This window comes from Eschscholzia californica, unplaced genomic scaffold, assembly GCF_041429995.1.
Source record: "Eschscholzia californica isolate CP2 unplaced genomic scaffold, dmEscCali1.0.p SCAF_2, whole genome shotgun sequence".
In the NCBI taxonomy this organism is placed as follows: domain Eukaryota; kingdom Viridiplantae; phylum Streptophyta; class Magnoliopsida; order Ranunculales; family Papaveraceae; genus Eschscholzia; species Eschscholzia californica.
Genome location: NW_028238309.1, coordinates 37,813,869 through 37,833,443, shown reverse-complemented (window position 1 = coordinate 37,833,443; position 19,575 = coordinate 37,813,869). Strand labels below are relative to the sequence as shown.

The 19,575-nt window shown below is 37.9% G+C and overlaps 1 pseudogene; it reads right to left on the bottom strand.

Annotated features, from left to right (window-relative positions):
- Positions 1-15,936: 15,936 nt before the first annotated feature.
- On the bottom strand, positions 15,937-18,185 carry LOC147557710 (uncharacterized; annotated as a pseudogene).
- Positions 18,186-19,575: the final 1,390 nt, after the last annotated feature.

Here is a 19,575-nt window from a genome sequence, read left to right as displayed (position 1 = left end):
CGCGTCCAGAGTAGCTGCTGGGACGCGTCTTGGAGACGCGACCAGCAGCTGCGAGGGAGCTTCCTGGACGCGTCAAGGACGCGTCCAGAGCACTCGACCAGACGCGTCTTGGAGGCGCGTCTGGGAGGTTCTGGGTGTCTCGGACTAGTCCGAGACACCTAGTGCTGGTCCGGTCCAGCACCAAACGCGTCTAGGACGCGTCCGGTGCATGGATTAGCGTCCTCGCTCCGGCCAGGACGAGACCAGGCCTTAATAGGCCTCGGCCAGGACATGCCAGCCCTATGGGCCGTGCTATGTCCGGACCTTGTCCGAGCCCTTTTGTGGGCTTGGGCCGGGACTTGTCTAGGACTTGTCCCGGGCTTTTTCGAGGCCTTTCGGACCACAAAAAGGGACCATCATTCGAGTGGGAGTTTTTGCCAAAAATTTCTTCCGATTCCAACCAAATAATTCCAAAATCGATCCGGGCCATCCAGAAGGCCAAAACGGATTTCTCTTTAAATTGATTTATGAAATCATTAAGAATCAAACCAATATTTTTTCCGAAATTGACCCGGGCTTTCAGAACCCGAAACGGAGTTTTTCTTAAAGACGATTTTAGAAATCATAAAAGATAAAACCGGAATGCACCATTAGTTGAATTCTTCGAATTTAGACTTAAGGTCCGTAATGTGACATGTGATGTCAACAAAAGTATCTCCCAAGATAATCATGCATATATAATTCTTAGCCTTGATATATTATATGATTGCATGTGATGTGAATGCGGGAAACTAGTATGGCCATAGATTTATTTCTTTATTCTTGTTTTAAGCACGGATGGGTGCATGCTTTGTAATTAATTTTAATTTCAAGTTTATACGATCTGCGAATCGTTAGAGTCTTGTAATTAGAGTTTAGGGTCTATGAGTCCATTGAAGAAACTCGAGGATGAAATCCAAAGGCGAGTGGGAGAAATCAATGGAGGTTCAAAGATGGCGATCTAAGACGAACCAAAAGGCGAAACAAGAAGAAAACCAAAGGAGATTAGATCTTCTAGGTTAGGGGCCATACTAGGATCCATGTCTGCTTGATTTACTTTCTCGCGCGCATTTACTTACTTATTTACGCTTTATGTCATGGACGTTAGTTAGGCTAAATAGTTCACTATAACAAACGCCAGACTAGCGTAAAAGTCCCCAAAACGTAATCTTGAGTAATCGCCTATCCAGATTAAGACACTCGTTGCGCCCTTAATCGAGAAAGGTGGGTCGGCCTTCGCAGAGTACCTCCTCTACCTTGGGACAATGCGGGTAGGTCTATAGAAGAGGCCTACACGTCTAAATGGTTCTACTCAACGAGATCAGCAAGAGAGTCTTGGATACTCGAGGCAAAAGGATAGATTAGTCATTCATTAATGAAATCTATCAACCAAGAGTCATAAGGTATGATCAGTGAAGTAGTTCACTCACCCGGAACGACGGAGTCAAAGGGTAGGGCCTTCGTCCGCTTTACTCCGAAGAACTTGGATCTTTGGAATCACTTAATCAATAGGGGACGATTTTTATTGAATAATGTGGGAAAACTAAGTTTTTCAAAATCGATAACGAGTTTTAAAACTTTGCCATTTCTTTATGTAGTTTTAAGATTACACAAACGATTTCAACATTGAATCACACCTAAGGGAGGTGCTGATCCACTTCCTAGAATGGAAGAATGAATCCGAGAATAGTTCTCAGATTCATAAGGAAGGTCACTAGAATACCCAATCCCAATGTTGACTCATACAAGAGACGGTCAAAAGCCATTTGCAAGCAATCGTATGACATTCTCTTTGGAAGAGTAATGAATGCTAGCATAACCATTAAGACAAACTAAGGAAGAAATTCCTACAGAAGTCATAAATGGAGAGGTACGAGACCTCCAAGGCAATCTGAAAGTCATCCTAAGGGAAGACAACAAAATACATCTATCACCCAATTCAATATCGATTGAACAAAGATTGATAAAGACCTTAGATGAGTCACTCAGGTTGTTACAAACAAACTGAGCAGAACATACGGGAATATCCAGTCTAAGAAAGGTTCTTGAGATTTGGTACAAAGAATCTAAGAAAGAGATCTTGATATTCAAAAGGGCAAAAGGATCAGTCAAGTGAGACAAACATTTGATCAAAGAAAAGCAGTTGCCGAGTACATGATCAAGAGTATTCCTCATTACTGTGAATGTTTCTAAAACAATGGCTAGACCATTTAAAAGGAAACTACCTTTAGCACCTGGAGGACAAAAGGAAAGGAATTATGAATTCCGGTTCCGTATCCTTGCTAACAAAGTTAAAAACAAGTATCGTAAAATTCCTTCATCAGGTATTTAAGACCAGATGAGCGGCGGCTCAGTGGGAGCTTAAGGGAATTACATACTTGACTAAAAGAAGTAAAGATCCAAGAGGGAGCAGAAGCAGTAATGCTAGGGATGCTGAAAGGGATCAAAGTCTTCTTTTAGACACTGATCTAGCTTAGAACTTAATAGTGATTATTTTGTTCTTCTAGAAACATATGATGTTTTAAACCAGTGGTAAAATTAACTGAAGGTTAACATTGGTAATGGCTAAAATCAAGAGATTCAAACTCATTAAACTTCAGCATTGTCAATTAGGTCTTAAGGACTGAATTGACAAAGTCACCCTTTTCAAAAGGCATAGAGACTGGTAATCTATTAGGACTCATACAGTGTTATGCAGACCTGTAAGTTTACTTGCAGAAGCTAACGAGAGAAACTTCAAATACGTACTCTGACAACTTCATGAAGTATGGAAATGTACAAATCATAAAGTATAAGTCGGAATGTTTGAAAGGTTCAAACAAAGTACAAACCGAAGTAAAAGAATCATTTTGACAAGAGAGTTTAAGTCATCCGATTAGATTGGAGTGATAAAAACTTGAGTCAAATACTAAATAACCATCAAAGGAGTTGAGAAAACGTTTCCCAACTCGCTCCATGGAACACATCTGAGGGATGGTGGATTCAGTGGGAGTAATCGAACATTGCTATGCATAATTCGATCAAAGATGGGTTTAAGCAAGTCTTCCGAATATTTTGGGACATATTCTATAAACGATTGTTTTCACACTTACCAAAGTCCGTCTAACAGCTAAGCTTGTAGGGGATTATACTAGGGTATCTCATACACCTAATTGTCTAGTGTTGGTAGCGGAATCTCAAACATCTCTATGTTTAACACTAGTTTCTAGGATCTATACATGAACATACCAATGAACTAGATTGGAAAGATGATTACCTCTTAATCGCTTTCCCACGAACTAAGTCCCGACCAGTATTCGGAAGATAAGAGCTCCAAGTGTAGCTCCTCTACTTGAGACACCGAGTAATGACTTGAACTCCCTCCTTTCAGTCAGCTAGGACCTTCTTGAAGGTTGAGATGAAGAACTCCTTCTTCTTAACTAGATACTTGAGAAAACTCCTTTTCTCTCTCTCTCTGAGATGTATATTCTGAAACTCTTTCAGGCTCTCAGAAAAGATCTCACAAACTTGGCTCTATCTTTAGGTTGTATAATTAGGTATATATAGAAATCCCTAGAAGACGTATTAGACTCAAACTAGGATTCCTAAAACCTAATTATAAGGCAACACCCAAAATACCCTCCTTTGGGTCACTTGAAGTGGTCGGCCAACACAGCCCTTTATGGTCTTCCTTGGCCGGCCCACTTAGGGCCTAACCGGCCATCACATGGCCGGCTATTGCTTAGGTCGGCCATCACATGGCCGGCCTACCTAAAGCCTTTCCGGGCCTCCCTTTTGGGCCCGGACATGTATGTATCTCTTCGAACTTCTCCGAATCAATCTGGACTTACCAATAATGGATCCAATCCACTTATTTTCCATTATCCTTCTAGTCAATTCTCTCCGTTCAAATCATTACTCTGATGTGTAACCCCTGTAGGATCCGGTCTATGTTAGCCGCGAATCAACTCCTTGATTCGACGATCGTAGTTGGCTTCTAGCTAAGCATTACGACCCCTAATTGGACCGGACTAATGATCTTCCGAGTAAGGTCATTAAGATCCTATTCGCCAAATTGTATGCATTACAACCTTGGTCAAAGGACACTCCTTCGGAAGGATACCATTCCTTCAGACTGAGGCAATATATCCTTCAGTCTCCCACTTGTACTTAGAACAAATGCAATGCTCGATTCCCATGTTTTTTCGTATCTCATCTGATATGTCATATTCATCAGACTCTCTTGATCCCGAGAACAACTTCCAATCCAAACGATTAACTCTTAATCCGTTTGAGCACGGCCATGCATTTTTCAGTTGTTTCTCATCAAGTGGCCCGGAGATACTTTATCCTGATTTTACTCAAGAAAACATATTTCATTCTTGTACTGCCACTCAATTTCATGTCTATCCTGTCTCCCCCAGTATCCCGCTTTTATAACCACTTTTTACGGATGACGTTTGACGGTACCAAAGTTCGACATTCCTTGCATAAACTGAGTGAGTACTCATGTTTTGAGGAATCTCTCCAATTTGCTTAAATGAGAGTTATGACATCTTATAACTTCAACTCTTGAAGTACTCTCATTCGGCGGGTTTCCAGTGTATCAACTATACACCCATGAAGTTGACCTTTGAATACTCCTATTCCCATAGCTCAAGAAACAACGCTATCTTGTCAATCACTCATGCTAGTCTTCTTAAGTCATTATTGTCCAATTAATGACCTGGACTAGGGATAGTAAGATGGTGTGCTTCTATGTTCACTTAGTAGGGTTTCTTTAATTAGATCACATATCTAATAAACCTACTTGGAACACTCCATCCTTTTGGACTGTCGTCTAAATTCTAAACCACAATTTAGATGACGAAATAAACCCAGTTTATTTCGGATAACAAGAGTCTGTAAACTTTGAGCACCCGCGTGAACTCCTTCACGTTCTCAATTTTACAAGTCATCTTAGGATACTCCTTCCTTGATCCTAATTCCTTAGATTCGAGCATCTCCATGATCGTTCTAAGGTGACAGTTTAGTTTCCTTTTCACTTCGCTTTGTTATTATCTTGCTTTCGAACCCTTCGTAAGCTTTTATGATAATATCAGTTTCTCCCACTGAAATTAGTACTTCCCAAGTTCTAATTTTACTTTCTTATCTAGTAGAGTTAGTAACGACTCCCAGCATGAAAAACTCTTTTCCCCCTGTTAGCCCTTCCTAAAAGATTCCTATCTTTATCTTCGGAAGATTACTTTTATGACTTTCTTCAATCTTCTGACTTGTATGGGTGACGACATCTTTTCGTACACCAAGTACTTCTCAAATGTTCGGGTAAACAACAATCATCTCATGATCGTTCTTATGTTTTCAAACATAAGTGTCTCTTCCATGTTTATCACGGGAGTTGGGTAGAATTTAGAGATTTTCTTATTCAGACCTCTTCAAAACTCCTTTTGAACGAGTCTTTATCATCCTTTGGTTTATATCCATAGACTTTGATGCCCGTAGTTAATCTACCCTCGTCTTCTGTCCTCTCGTGTATGTCTCCTACATACAGGACATGAAACTAGCTTGTTTCACTCCCACTTACCTTCTTGTCGCACAAGATTTAACCATTCTTACTCTTATCTCTTTGGATTTCCGGTCCAATTTCAGAGTGGTTTCTGCTATAGTTCTTTTGAATCTTCTCAAGACTCATTGGGGTTTTTGAGCAACCCTTCTTAACTCCTTAAGAAGTTTCTAGGCGATTGTCCCTTATTTTCAAGGCGACATCCCTCGTTTCGTAAGATGAGTAACTCCTTACTCCCTTTCGTTTTAAGGCAAGTAACTCCTTACTTCCTTTTGTTACTCTTTATCGAATCCTATTCGATTTTCCTCCCACTTGTCTTCTTTGAAGGACCCTCCTTTTAATGAAGACACCATCGAGAGCAACAATCTCATTGTGTTTCGATGATTTATTAGAAAACCCCGTTCTTCTTTTCGAAAAACTCATGTCTAACACGCTTTAGACATTAGAATAATTGACATGTTCTTAGAACTCCTTCTAAAAATAATATCCATATTTATATGGACTCAATTATTCACTATAGCTTTTCTAGGTTTTTAGTGGGTTGGCAGATTCGCATTAGACTTTTGTATTTTCGGAAGATCGATGACTATTGAACTTATGATCTCATCATATTCTTTAGTCAACTAGACCCATTCCTCGATTTAGGATTTGTTTCCAAAACTTTTCCAAAATCAAGTCTTACGTCCATTTTAATCACATTAATCGTAGACTTTTATGTTTAACATCAGTTTCTACGATTAACTGAACTCTTGTACTCTTACAAGAATGCTTGTCAAATTTCTTCGTCCAAACCATGATTGACTATCATTGAGAGATAAGTGACCAAACAACTTTAGTTTCATGTTCTTTCAAGCTTATTTGACAAGATTAGAATGATTAAGTCGGATCATTCGGTATAATTCCTTAAAAGTTATATAGGCTCTTTTAAGAACATCATAAAATATCTAATATTTTATTCACTCCCCATAATCTCATTACAGAGTCAATGTTCTGAAAAGAAAAAGAAATACTAAAACTGCCTTACAGTATTGCCTATCAAGTCTATGATCTTTCTTGAGCTTTTCCAGCAACTCTTGCCTTCTTAGCTTTTGACAGGTTCATCTCGTCTTCAATAAATACTCAGCTCCCCCTTGCTCCTGTCATTCATAATGATAAGAGTCTTTTAGGTATCACATAGCTTGAGGAATTTGTATTTAATTGAATAACTTTTCACAATTTTTACCTTAACCGGAACTCCCAGTTCCGTTCTTTCTGTCTTCCAGGAATTTTGGACAGTTTCTTTTCTAATGGCCCGTGTCATCGCAATAGAAACACTTGGAATCAGAATGGGTACCTTTGTTCATGACAACTTCTTTGCCTTTCCCTTTACCTGTTTTCTTCTTTTTGAATTTCTGCTTCCCGTCCTTCTTAAATCCCTTTTCTTTATGAACCATTAGAACTTCTTTCTTGGGTTCAACTATTGCAATGTTCTCTTCAGCTGTTTGGAGCATAGCGTGTAGTTCTTCCAGAGATTTGTCCCAGCCATTCATATTATAGTGCATTTTAAATTGGTTAAATCCATTATGAAGCGAATGCAAAATAATATCAGTGGCAAACTCTCGGCCATTGTCGACTCCCAGTCGATTTAGTTTTTCAAAAAGACTAATCATTTTGAAAACATGTGGCCCTACAGGCTTTCCCTTTTCAAGACGCATATCCAATATCGTCCTTGAAGTCTCATACCTCTCCATTCTTGACTTCTTTTGGAACAAATTCCTAAGTTGCCGAATCATGGTGTAGGCATCCAATTCTATGAACTGATCCTGAAGATTAGGTTCCATGGTTGCCAACATGAGGCATGTTATGGGTTCGGACCTCTTCCGAATATTCCTTTCTTGCTCCCTCTCTTGTTCAGTCGAATCTTCATTGAGAACAGGAATAGGTGTGTCTAACACGTTTGCCTTATGTTCGGATCTTAGGACAAGTCCTAGATTCCTTTCCCATACCATAAAGTTGTCACCATTCAACTTTTCTTTTTCCAGAAGCCAGCGTATGCTGCTTGAGTCTTTTGTTGTCATAATTAAACTACATGTAAGAAATGCGAAAGTGATTAAACTTGTTATCCTGGCAATTTTCTCAATTTGTCTATATTATTCTACTTTTGTCGTCCCCTTAGAATAATATAATTCCAAGATCCCATTCCTTCGAAATTAAGAGTACTTTGGCACTGCCCTTAATTCGTCGTCCTGGGTGAGTAACTCCTTACTGATCATACTCCTATGACTCTTGGTTAACGATTTAAACATTAAATCGTCCTTTAGCCCCGAAATCCAAAACCCTTTTGCTGACTCATTGAGAATAACCATTTAGACATGTAGACCTCTTCATAGATCTACCCGTATTGTCCCGAGGTAAAAGATGGCACCCGGCTTTGGCATGACCCACCATCGATGAACAAGGGCTCAACAGGTGTCTTAATCTGGGTAGGCTTTACTCAAAATTCTTTTTGGGACTTATTAAGTAATTTATCAAGTTGCGTTACTTTGAACTCTTGCATAACCATTCATGATTTATTACGTAAAAATTTATGTGGGTTTGCGTAATGATTTGTTAAATCTTAGTATTACCCCTTAAAAGATCTCATCTTTTAAGTTTATTTCTTGTTCGCCTATGGTTCGTTTGGATTCATATCCAAGAACCTCTATTGACTACTCCCACTTGAACCATGATCTCATCATTCGGTTCGTCAATAGATTCTAAGACCCTATACTCTAAGTATTATTCGGGCACAACTTCTTGCGCTTAGAACAATAAACGATAATCTTATCTAAAGGTATACTATTCTACGCAATCACATACATCCATACATACAATAATATGACAATCATAATAAACAAAGTATGTATCCTAGATTCGTTTCTAGGTTTTTGCTATGTCTCGTATAGCTATTTGTGGGAATATGTGACATCTCTATGTCTAATGGGCTCTAAAGTTTCGTATTCACAATACTCAAACTAGAAGCACATTACGTTTCTTCCTTGATTGTCTCCAAAATCAATATAAAAAAAAACTCCGTTCGGGCTCTTCTCTAACCCGGGTCAATGTCGGAAAAACCATGCTCGGAACCGGGAGAAAAAGTCTGAAAAACTCCCTTTTAGGTCATGGCCTAAAAGCCCTTGAGTCACACTTAAAAAGACCTAACTCAACCCTGGTCAAAGTCCTTTGACTGGCCTCAGGTCAACCCTTGACTTAACCTGGTCAAGGTCCGGACCATGAGACAGCACTTTACTGTCGTCCTCAGTCTCTCGGGCAGACGCGTCCTAGCCTAGCTAGACGCTTCTTTCCTAGGACAGACCATAGACACCTCGGGTGAGATGTCTAGGATGCGTCCTGGTCGCGTCCCAGACGCGTCCAGACCATCGGGTCACCTTTCATTCCTCTCGGATGTTCAGACCGAGAGTTGTTGGAACATCCAGACGCGTCCCGTACGTGTCTTGGGTTGGGACAGCACATGTGCCATCTCGGATGTTCGGTCCGAGATGCACTCGTGCTCCACAGTCGCGTCTTGGACGCTTCTGTGCACAGACGGCAAGGCCATCCTACTTGGGATGCCTTCTGGACGCATCCAGATGCGTCCTAGAGGCTTCTGGATGCTCCGGTCGTATCCCAGTCGCGTCTAGAAGCTTCCAGTCGCATCTTAGATGCGTTCTGGTCGCTCCAGACGCATTCTGAATGCGTCCGGACCATTGTCCAGTGTCTCGGTCCTAGACCGGGACTTAATAGGTTCCCTCGAACGCATCCAAGCCGCGTCAGGGATGTCCGAGATGCTCCTGTCTCGGACTCCTATTCCGTCTCGGACTGGGATATCCCAGACGCGTCTTCCACGCGCTGGGACGTCCGAGACCCGAGAGTCTCGGACTCCTAGTCCGTGTTGGACTGGGATATCCCAGACGCGTCTAAGACGCTCTGGGATGTCCGAGACCCGAGAGTCTCGGACTCCTAGTCCAGCTCGGACTAGGATTCCCGGTCCTTCACGGACTGGGATTTCCAGTCCGTGTCCCTGTCTGTCTCGGACTGTCTGTCCGAGACGTGCTGGTCCGGCCCGGACTCGTCCTGTCCGGTTCGGCCAGCTAGGTTTCCAAACTTTTTGGAAATCCAACCGTTCCACTCAATTTTTTTCTGTTTTTCTTTGTTCCAGCTGCTGTTAGGTACTGTTTTTGACAAATTCATCAACCAATCTTCATTGTTTTGATGATTTTAATCAAAATTCTTATACCCTAAAGCTTGTTCATGAAAACTCTTTTCATAAAACTATATTTTTAGTGTTTCTAGGTCAAGAATCTCATTCAAAACCCTAATTTGATCTCATCAAACTATGCTTGAATCTCCATTCAAACATCATAAACACTAGTATCTAGTTGTTCAAGTTAGAATCTAATTCGTCTACTCAAAGATAGTTCATGTAAACGGCTCGTGATGCCACTGTAGGGGATTATACTAGGGTATCTCATACACCTAATTGTCTAGTGTTGGTAGCGGAATCTCAAACATCTCTATGTTTAACACTAGTTTCCAGGATCTATACATGAACATACCAATGAACTAGATTGGAAAGATGATTACCTCTTAATCGCTTTCCCACGAACTAAATCCCGACCAGTATTCGGATGATACGAGCTCCAAGTGTAGCTCCTCTACTTGAGACACCGAGTAATGACTTCAACTCCCTCCTTTCAATCTGCTAGGACCTTCTTGAAGGTTGAGATGAAGAACTCCTTCTTCTTGACTAGATACTTGAGAAAACTCCTTTTTTCCTCTCTCTCTCTCTGAGATGTATATTGTGAAACTCTTTCAGGCTCTCAGAAGAGATCTCACAAACTTGGCTCTATCTTTAGGTTGTATAATTAGGTATATATAGAAATCTCTAGAAGAGGTATTAGACTCAAACTAGGATTCCTAAAACCTAATTATAAGGCAACACCCAAAATACCCTCCTTTGGGTCACTTGAAGTGGCCGGCCAACACAGCCCTTTATGGTCTTCCTTGGCCGGACCACTTAGGGCCTAACCGGCCATCACATGGCCGGCCCTATTGCCTAGGTCGGCCATCACATGGCCGGCCTACCTAAAGCCTTTCTGGGCCTCCCTTTTGGGCCCGGACATGTATGTATCTCTTTGGACTTCTCCGAATTAATCTGGACTTACCAATAATGGATCCAATCCACTTATTTGCCATTATCCTTCTAGTCAATTCTCTCCGTTCAAATCATTACTCTGATGTGTAACCCTTGTAGGATCCGGTCTATGTTAGCCGCGAATCAACTCCTTGATTCGACGATCGTAGTTGGCTTCTAGCTAAGCATTACGACCCATAATTGGACCGGACTAATGATCTTCCGAGTAAGGTCATTAAGATCCTATTCGCCAAATTGTACGCATTGCAACCTTGGTCGAAGGACACTCCTTCGGAAGGATACCATTCCTTCAGACTGAGGCAATATATCCTTCAAGCTGGTCATAAATTAGGGGTCATTTGAAAAATAACCCTAAAAAAATTACTAAACTTTTCAAAGAGTTGAAAAGTGTTAGAATAATGTCTGTAACTGTTACTCATGTCATATCTATATTAATATGACTAATTATCTTCAGGTCATTTTGCATCTTTTTTGTTCCAAAGTACCTCTGGCTAGTATTAGTCATTTGTTTCTCCCTTTTGATAGTGAAGACTTCATTCTTCCCTTTTCTCTTTCTTTCTCTATCTCGTTCTCATTCTCTATCTTTCTCTATATATCTTCAGTTCATCAAACAAATCAATTAGAGATTTTGATTTGAACAAAATGTCAAGGTTTTTTATTGTTCTTTATGTGTTTACAAATCTATTAAGGTCTTTTGTCTTCTCGATCTATATTCACGTAATATCTTGATCTTTTCTTGATCGTCAGATCTTTGTCTTCTCGATCTATATCAAATTTTTCACGTATCTCATATCCCTCCCCCCGATACGCGGATTTTTAGATAGGCACACATGGAGAGAAAAGATGAAAATGCCGTAAAAAGAAATATTCAACTTGACTTCATTTGGATTAAATCGACTTTGTCCTTCTAGTAAAGCGCCTCGGCCTGAAATAAACGCCTGACTTCTTCATCTTACAACTCGTTAATCTTGATTTCATGATGAAGATTATTGAAACAATGATTAAAATCACACAATTTTATTTAAAAAAATGTTGGAAAGTTGTTGAAGCTTGATTCACGAACTAAATTGAAACCTTATCCCATACCATGTTAAAAATTGGAGTTTGCACACGAACAATTGTAACGGAAAATGTTTATGATATTCTAAGTTTTAGATGTAATTAGATCTTTGTCAATCAATTAAGTAAATCCTTAAATTGTGTTGATACTTTTTTATCGACAAGTTGTGTTATTCGCCTACTTGCGATGGATCAACTACGAAGCCTATGGAATCTACGCTTTACGTAATACCTTTTCAGCGCTTAATATAAATAAGTCGCTCGACATTTGACATCTTTGTCTTGGGCACCCAAGCGTAGCTCATATACATACATCTTTTAACTTAACGTTTCAACTGCATTTCATGTGATCACTCACATAGATCATTTCCGAAGTCTTTGGACTCTATGCTTTATGTACTACCTTTTCAGCACTTAGTGTAAATAAGTCGCTTGACATTTGGCATCTTTGTCATGGGCACCAAAGCGTAGATCATTTACATCGTTTGACCTAACATTTCAACTGCATTTCATGTGATCACTCGCATGACTGCCTTGTTTCCACTCAGGGGAAGAAAACAAAATTCACATTGTTTGAAAAGTACTTGTTTTAGTAAATTTGTTTTCGAAGTGGTTCATGATGCCATTCGAGGGCCTTTTTCGGTCTCATCTCTTCAAACAAATGATACCTCCTCACTTGACGACTATTTCAGATACACTTAGACCTTAATTATAGACCCTAACTCTGAGAAGAATAAATATATAGGTTTTTTCTTCAATTTCAATATTAAACAATAGCAACAATCTATTTCTTCAAGCCGATATTTAGCTTCTTTATTTCTCGCGGTATTCACGTATCTCATTGAAAATGGATTTTTTTTTTAATGATAATGAAGAATTGTTTCTAAATGTATGATGCAGGGAGATTTTCATAAGATCTTCTAAAAATCTCAGATATCATCAAATCAAGTTATTTTAGTAGTTTCCTATTTTTTAGTAGAGAATTAGTAGTTTTAGTATGTTTTATATTTTTTGGAAACTTAATTATAAGTTTTTTATTTTAGTTTTCCCATCAAGAGCGAGGATTCGTCTGGTTCGATATCATCTACGCGAAGATCACTTTAGAACACATCAATGGATTTGCCAAAGATGCATCTAAAGTTGGTTTAAAAAAATCACATTATTACTTTTTTCCCTATTTTGTTATCAATCAATCAACATGGAAAAATCTTACCATGGTAACAATTTTTCAATTTAAGTGCACCCACGTAGAGATTACAGTGAGTACAAAATCAATGCAGAGATACCAATTTTCGATGGGTATTTAACTATAGAAGAGTTCTTCGATTGGCTAGATAAGGTCGAACGATAAGTCAATATGTGTGCTACTATTCTTAGTGAGCAGATAGTTAAAAAAACGCTTATAGACTTACATGAAGTGTCGTAGATTGGTGGAATCAATTACAACTTCTAAGGATGAGACAAGGAAAGGCTCCAATCCAGAGTTGGCCATTTATGAAAGAGAACTTGAGGGAGTGGTTCTTGCCTCCTGATTATCAACACCATTTGTTCCGGATATACCACAACTGTAGACAGGGATTGTGATAAGTGGGTGAAAATTACGAGGAGTTCTCAAAGTTTAAGTTTTAATAGATCGATTTACGAACGGATTAAAATTAAGCTTGAGATTTAGTTTTAGAGAAAACGTGGGGTTAGTTACAAGCTAGACGATTTAAGACGCATACAACTTGGTTTTAAAAGTTGAAGCTAATTAAGAGCAGGTCTATAGGAACTCAGGATCTCGGAGGGAATAACAACCTCGCTTTAATACAAAAAAGGTAAAAGAAGTTCCTCTAGAGAATGTTGAACCACCACGAATTGTGTCCATAGACAATTCAAGTAATATTATTCATGAAACAAACTATGACATTATTGTGTTCACGGATAAGTCTCCTGATATCAAATTTACACGATAAAGGATTTGTTACTGAAGAAGTTATTCAGAAAATTGAGTTAAAGGAAGTGGTTCAGGAATTGAGTCAAAGGAAGTTATTCAGAAAGTTGAATCAAAAGAGGGTGAGAAACTTCAGAGTCAGACTTTAGTCCAATTGAATTTCTTTTGCACGAAGATCCATTTTCAATTTTTTGTGAATTTCAAGTTGTTTCACATGGTTTGATAAGTAATTTTATTAGAAAGTCACATTACAATTATAGACACAAAATATTTTGTAACATTATAAAGTTTTCAGTCAAATAGGAAAGTTTAGTGATTCTTATGCATAATTCACGAAAAGAATATATCAAGGGAGTACCAATCAAGATAACATTTAAGTCAAATAGTAAACTCGATGCGAGTTTTTTTTAAGTGAAGCAGATGCAGGGAGATTACAGAAGATCTTAGATAGCATTAAATTAAGTTATTTTAGTAATTTCCTATTTTTTAGTAGAGAATTATTAGTTTTAGGCGTTTTTTACTTTTTTTAAACTTAATTATAAGTTTTAGATTCTAGTATTTTACTTATTTAGAAGTTGTTATTAGAATTTGATTAAGTTTAAGAAACTAGTATTTTATTTATTAGAAGTTCTTAATTAGAGTTTGTTTAGGTTTAAGAAATCTCTAATATTATATAAAGAGATTTCAGTGGTTGTTTAGTTCATCAATTTTGATCAATAAAATTAAGTATTTAATTTAATCATTGTTAGTTTTAATTCTACAAGTCTAAAGACGAAGACCTGAAGACTTTTTCGAAGTTTTAGAAGAAGATCAATTGTTTTCGGAATTTTCCGTTGTGTCAATATATTAGTTTTATCAATATCCTATTGAAAAAATTAAAGTATGTATTTAAAGCAAAAAAGATAAGATAAGAAAATTGGTATAAGAAAGAGTAATTTAAGCTTTATAAATTTGACTGGAATAAAATTCTGAAATATTTGTTACTATTCTACTAATTTCGAGTTTTTTTTTTTGTTGAAAGTACTAATTTCGAGTTTAATAGCTATGGCCTATGACACCTAATATTAATGAACATACATTTTCTCAAATACTCTACGGTGTCGTTTGGAGTTTGGAGTGAAATAGCAAGGTTGGTGTTTTGGGGAGGAGTGAAATAATAAGGTTGGTGTTTTAGTGGAATTGAATTTGGTGGACGGCCAAGTGTTCATTTTTTCTTAAACCATTCGAAACCATATTTCATTCATAAGTGATTCAATCATATGTTACATGGATGATAATTCCTATTTCTTTGAGAACTACATGAGAGTTACATACCTTCAAATGTGAAGTGCCTCATGAAGGGAAAGAAATTGACTAGACACAAACACAAAGATACTATAGATCAAGAATTAAAGACCCTAAAGGTCGATAAAAAGATTCTATAGATCAATAATTAAAGACCCTAAAGATCGACAAAAAGAAAATTGCAACAATAATATAATACTAGTAAAAGTGAAATCTTGATCGTTTGTTTCTCTTGACTTGTAATTTCATCTTCAATCTTCTTGAATTGTTCATCGTAGAATTCTGCGATACTGAATCTTCTTTTCTCACTGACCTCTTTATCCATACTTCCATTCCTTAAACATATAAAATCACCAACAAGTTGATTAAACCCTCTATCGAATTTAATTTTTGTAACTTTAAGAAATGCATATGTGATCCATGTTAGAGAGAGAAGAACAAGAAGAAGAGGAAAAATCCAATAACAAGAACTGTGTAGAATAAGATTTGATTTCATAAAATCTCTCTTTAAAACCTACACTCCAAGATCTTATTATAGATATAACATAACCAACAAAGAGGAAAATCCGGAGGATGGATCCCTCCTCCAGAAAACACCAAGATCTGGAAAGTAATTTAAGAAAGAGAAGGAGAAGAGAGGAAACGGTTACTCATGGGGGGATATTTCGAATTAAAAGTTGGTGTTTTCGGAAAGGTCGCGGCTTTGGGGAATAAAGAAAAATCTCCAGGGAATAAAGACCTAGTCCGTCAATATTGACTTAGAAAACATATTTATCTCTTAGCCCAAAAATATACTTGATTGAATATTGCTCCCTAATCTTCGTCTTCTCTCTCCCCCTCCAAAACTTCCTACCACCGTCAACATTCCCGACCACCTCACACACTCTCTTTCCATCTATCTCTCTTTCTCATTGTTTCGCTCTCTTTCTAGCTTTCCCTCTCTAGATCTATCTCTGCAACACATTGGATGGATTGATTTGTGGGGTTGATTTGTCTTGTAGAAAGTACAGCTCGATGCCCTTGTTTTTTAATATGAATTTGAACTTCAGGAAGAACAGATTGATTAGGAATAGAAGAAGAAGAATCAGGGAGCTTGTGTTGTACTTGATTGGTGTAATTAGGATTAGGGTTTTTGAAACAGAGTCTTGATTGACGTCTAGATTTGGAAGATTTTTTACAAGTACAAGAGATGATACAGGTACAACAAAGGTAAAAAGAATTACGAGTCCAATACAAATAAAAATCAAAACCCACAAATGAATGCCCAAAATAGATGTGGGCTTCGAAATAAATTCGGTAACTGTATCTGCAATAGACATAGCTAGAGTTTAGAGAAAGAGTTTCCTAAAGAGAGAGAAAGAAGTAGTTGTTGGTGAGGGAAATTTGGTGAGATTAGAATTTGAAGGAAGATCTATCTAGTTGAGTAAAGAAGAAGAGTGGGTGAGTGTAATCATTCACCAGTTATAGAAGTCTGAGTCAGATCTGTCTTTTTTCTTTGTTTAGTTTGTCCCACTAAAAGTATCATGTATTCATGTGTAATCTGTCTAGTTTTAATGGAGTATCTATAAAGATGGGTTGATTTGTCTTGCAGAGTTTAAATGTTGGTGTTTTGATTGTGGGGTTTTTGATTGGGTTGTGTGCTTTGAAATGGATCTGAATGAGGGTGTATGAGGAGCCATGATTTGAAGAAACCTAAGCAATAGATTCTGCAAGTTTCTTAGGGTTTCTTGTGGAATTAGGACTACATTTGGGGATTTACAGAAAAAGTGTTGGGGAAAATAAAGATCTGACCTTTAGTTGAGAAATGAGGAGTTTTGAGAGAGAGAAAGAGAAAGAGAGAGAGAGACCGAGAACGGGATACAGGGAGAAGATGAAGATTAAGGAGCATATTCATTTTCTTTATGGGGTAATTTCTAGAAAGGTCAAAATAATATTGAAAATGAGCAGAAAAGCACAAAACATTTGAAAATTAATATTCAGGTCAAAAAGTGTACGAATACTAAAATACCCCTTTTTGTCATTTTGTGTAACTAAATTCTTTTATTTTTCTTTAAACTTTAAATTGATATAACTTTTGTTTGAGATGTCGAATTTCTATAAAAATTATATATTTAGAAATGATTTTTCATAGCTTTCTAACAAGATCCACTTTCAATACTTTTTTTCAAAAAATACGTTTTTCTGCAAACGTGTCTGCAACAATCTGTTATGCAAACGTGTTTGCAAAAATCTGTTCTGCAAACGTGTTTGCAACAATCTCATCTGCAAACATGTGTTTGCATAATGTGAATTGCAAACATGTGGTTGCATAATGTAAATTGCATATGTTGTAGTTCGATTTGAAGGGTAGATGAAGGGCACTTGGCCTAATTTGGAAGACTACCAGCATGAGAGATTAAACGAGCACCCGCCATTTCACCAATAAGAGAAGCCAAATTTGGTGCAATCTCATTCATTTTGTTCACTAAATACTAGTGCAAATTCTTTCATAAGTCCATCACTCTTTGGGCAAATTGCTTAACATTAATTAAGTCAATTGGAGACAAATCTTGTCCCGTAGATGCCTTCGCTGGTTCTACAATTTCCTTTGTTTTGTCTTCGTCTCCAAGTACCTCAGTTAAGCCTGTGATTTTGTCTTCAGACAACTCTGACTTGTTCTCAACATATTTGGCAACTTTGGCATATAGATAGTTATCATTCACTATCTTCACTAGTTCAGAAAAATGCGAGGAGTACCACTCTCTGACTCTCATAGAGAAGGAGTTCACATCTTTTATCAAGAGTGTCGAGAAGGAAGATAGCGTGAATAACCATATTATCAACTCGGTTGACATTGAACTTCACCTTTCCTCGACTGTAACTATGTCCCAAACTGAGCTGAGCTTTATCCATATCGGAAGGCTTAAGATCTTTGATGAACCTATCAAATTGCAAGCGTACTCCAAGAGAAGTTCAAGAACAAACTCATTGCTTTGACAAGGAATTTTTGTTTCTTCTGAAATATGTGATCCAATCTTTGGCCCGACAAGTCTTAAACTGAAATATGGGACGTAGGAACGCTATAGGATACAAATTCAGCTTCGTCAATATCTTAATTTAGGGCCCAGATTAGACATCCAAATTCGAAAGTCTTAACTCACCAAAACCAGTGACAACTTTCTTTCATAAGACTTCATAATATTCGAACCATTCTTCGGGCTTGACAATTGTGTATTATCATCTGGCTTTATATATGAAAGGTAGCATGTGAGTTGAATATCACAGATCTCACAACAAAAAGATACCCAAACTTCATCATATATTCTATATTGGTACTGATATTCAGAACACAGATAAATGTTAGGGATGTTACCCATCAGCACAAAAACTAGAAATTCAACCCGACGACTTTAGCAAATTTCAGCTTATCAGAATCTGCTACCCACCAGTTAGGGTTGTTGTTTTTCACTGTAGTTCATTAAAGAAACAAGTCAGACAATTTAAGTTACGTAAGGTGCTGTTTGTTTTTTCATTTTTTCAGATCTGAGATCTGAATTGGATTCCAATTCAGATTTCAGATGTTTTGTTTTTGGATTTAAAAAAATCTGAAATTGTGGCTGAATTGGGCCGAAGTCTGAATGGGCTGAAAAAGAGCCCATATATTTTCAGACTTTAAAACAAGCCTGAAAAATGGATCCAACTTATGAAATTTGTTAAATGACGTTTCTGCCCTTTTATTTTAGAAATTTTTCCACCAGTGAACACCACCACCACCGGCAAAATCACCATCACCACCACCGGCAAAATCAACATCACCACCACCGGAAAAATCACCATCACCGCCACTACCGTCAGAGTTCTTATTTTCAGAACTTGGAAGGACTAATTCCATTTTCGGGTTGCTTTGTTGATAGTTCACTGACCTAACTGAAACCCTAACAATGAGTAGAAGTTTCAAGTTAGGGTTTTTCCTGGAAGTCTGTTTAGTTGGAGGGAGTCAAGGAGATTGATATTTTGACAAACCAAACCAGAGATCTGTACCAAGAATGTTGAAGCTTGTGAAGATTGAGGGATTTTCAAGTGCCTATTAAACCCTGCTACCTTCGTTATTTTCCCTCTGCTGCGACTGGTTATTGTTCTTGAACCGGCTTGGATGTTCATGGCAAGATAATCTAGCCCCCAATCTGCAGGAACTCGATTTCGATCTCGAATGAATATGCATCTGAAAGTCCTTTGATCTTTGGTTTAGAGAGAGAAGGAGAGAGATAAAGAGAGAATGAGAAAGAGAGAAGCATGAGGGTTATTAGGGTTTGAGAGGGAGGAGGTTATTAGGGTTTGAGAGGGAGGAGGTTTATTAGGGTTTTGTTTCCCATTTTATTCAGCCGAGATGAGAAAGAAAGTACATTAAATTAGGTTTCTTCTTTTTAGTTGGAAAGGGTATAAATGTTAAACTTCTGATTCAGATCCAATAATTCAGATTAGAAAACAAACATCTAACTTTAGAAATAATTCAGTCAAATTCAGTTCAGTCAATTCAGAGTCAGCTAATTCAGATTCGAACGCACAAAAAAAAAACAACACCTAAGT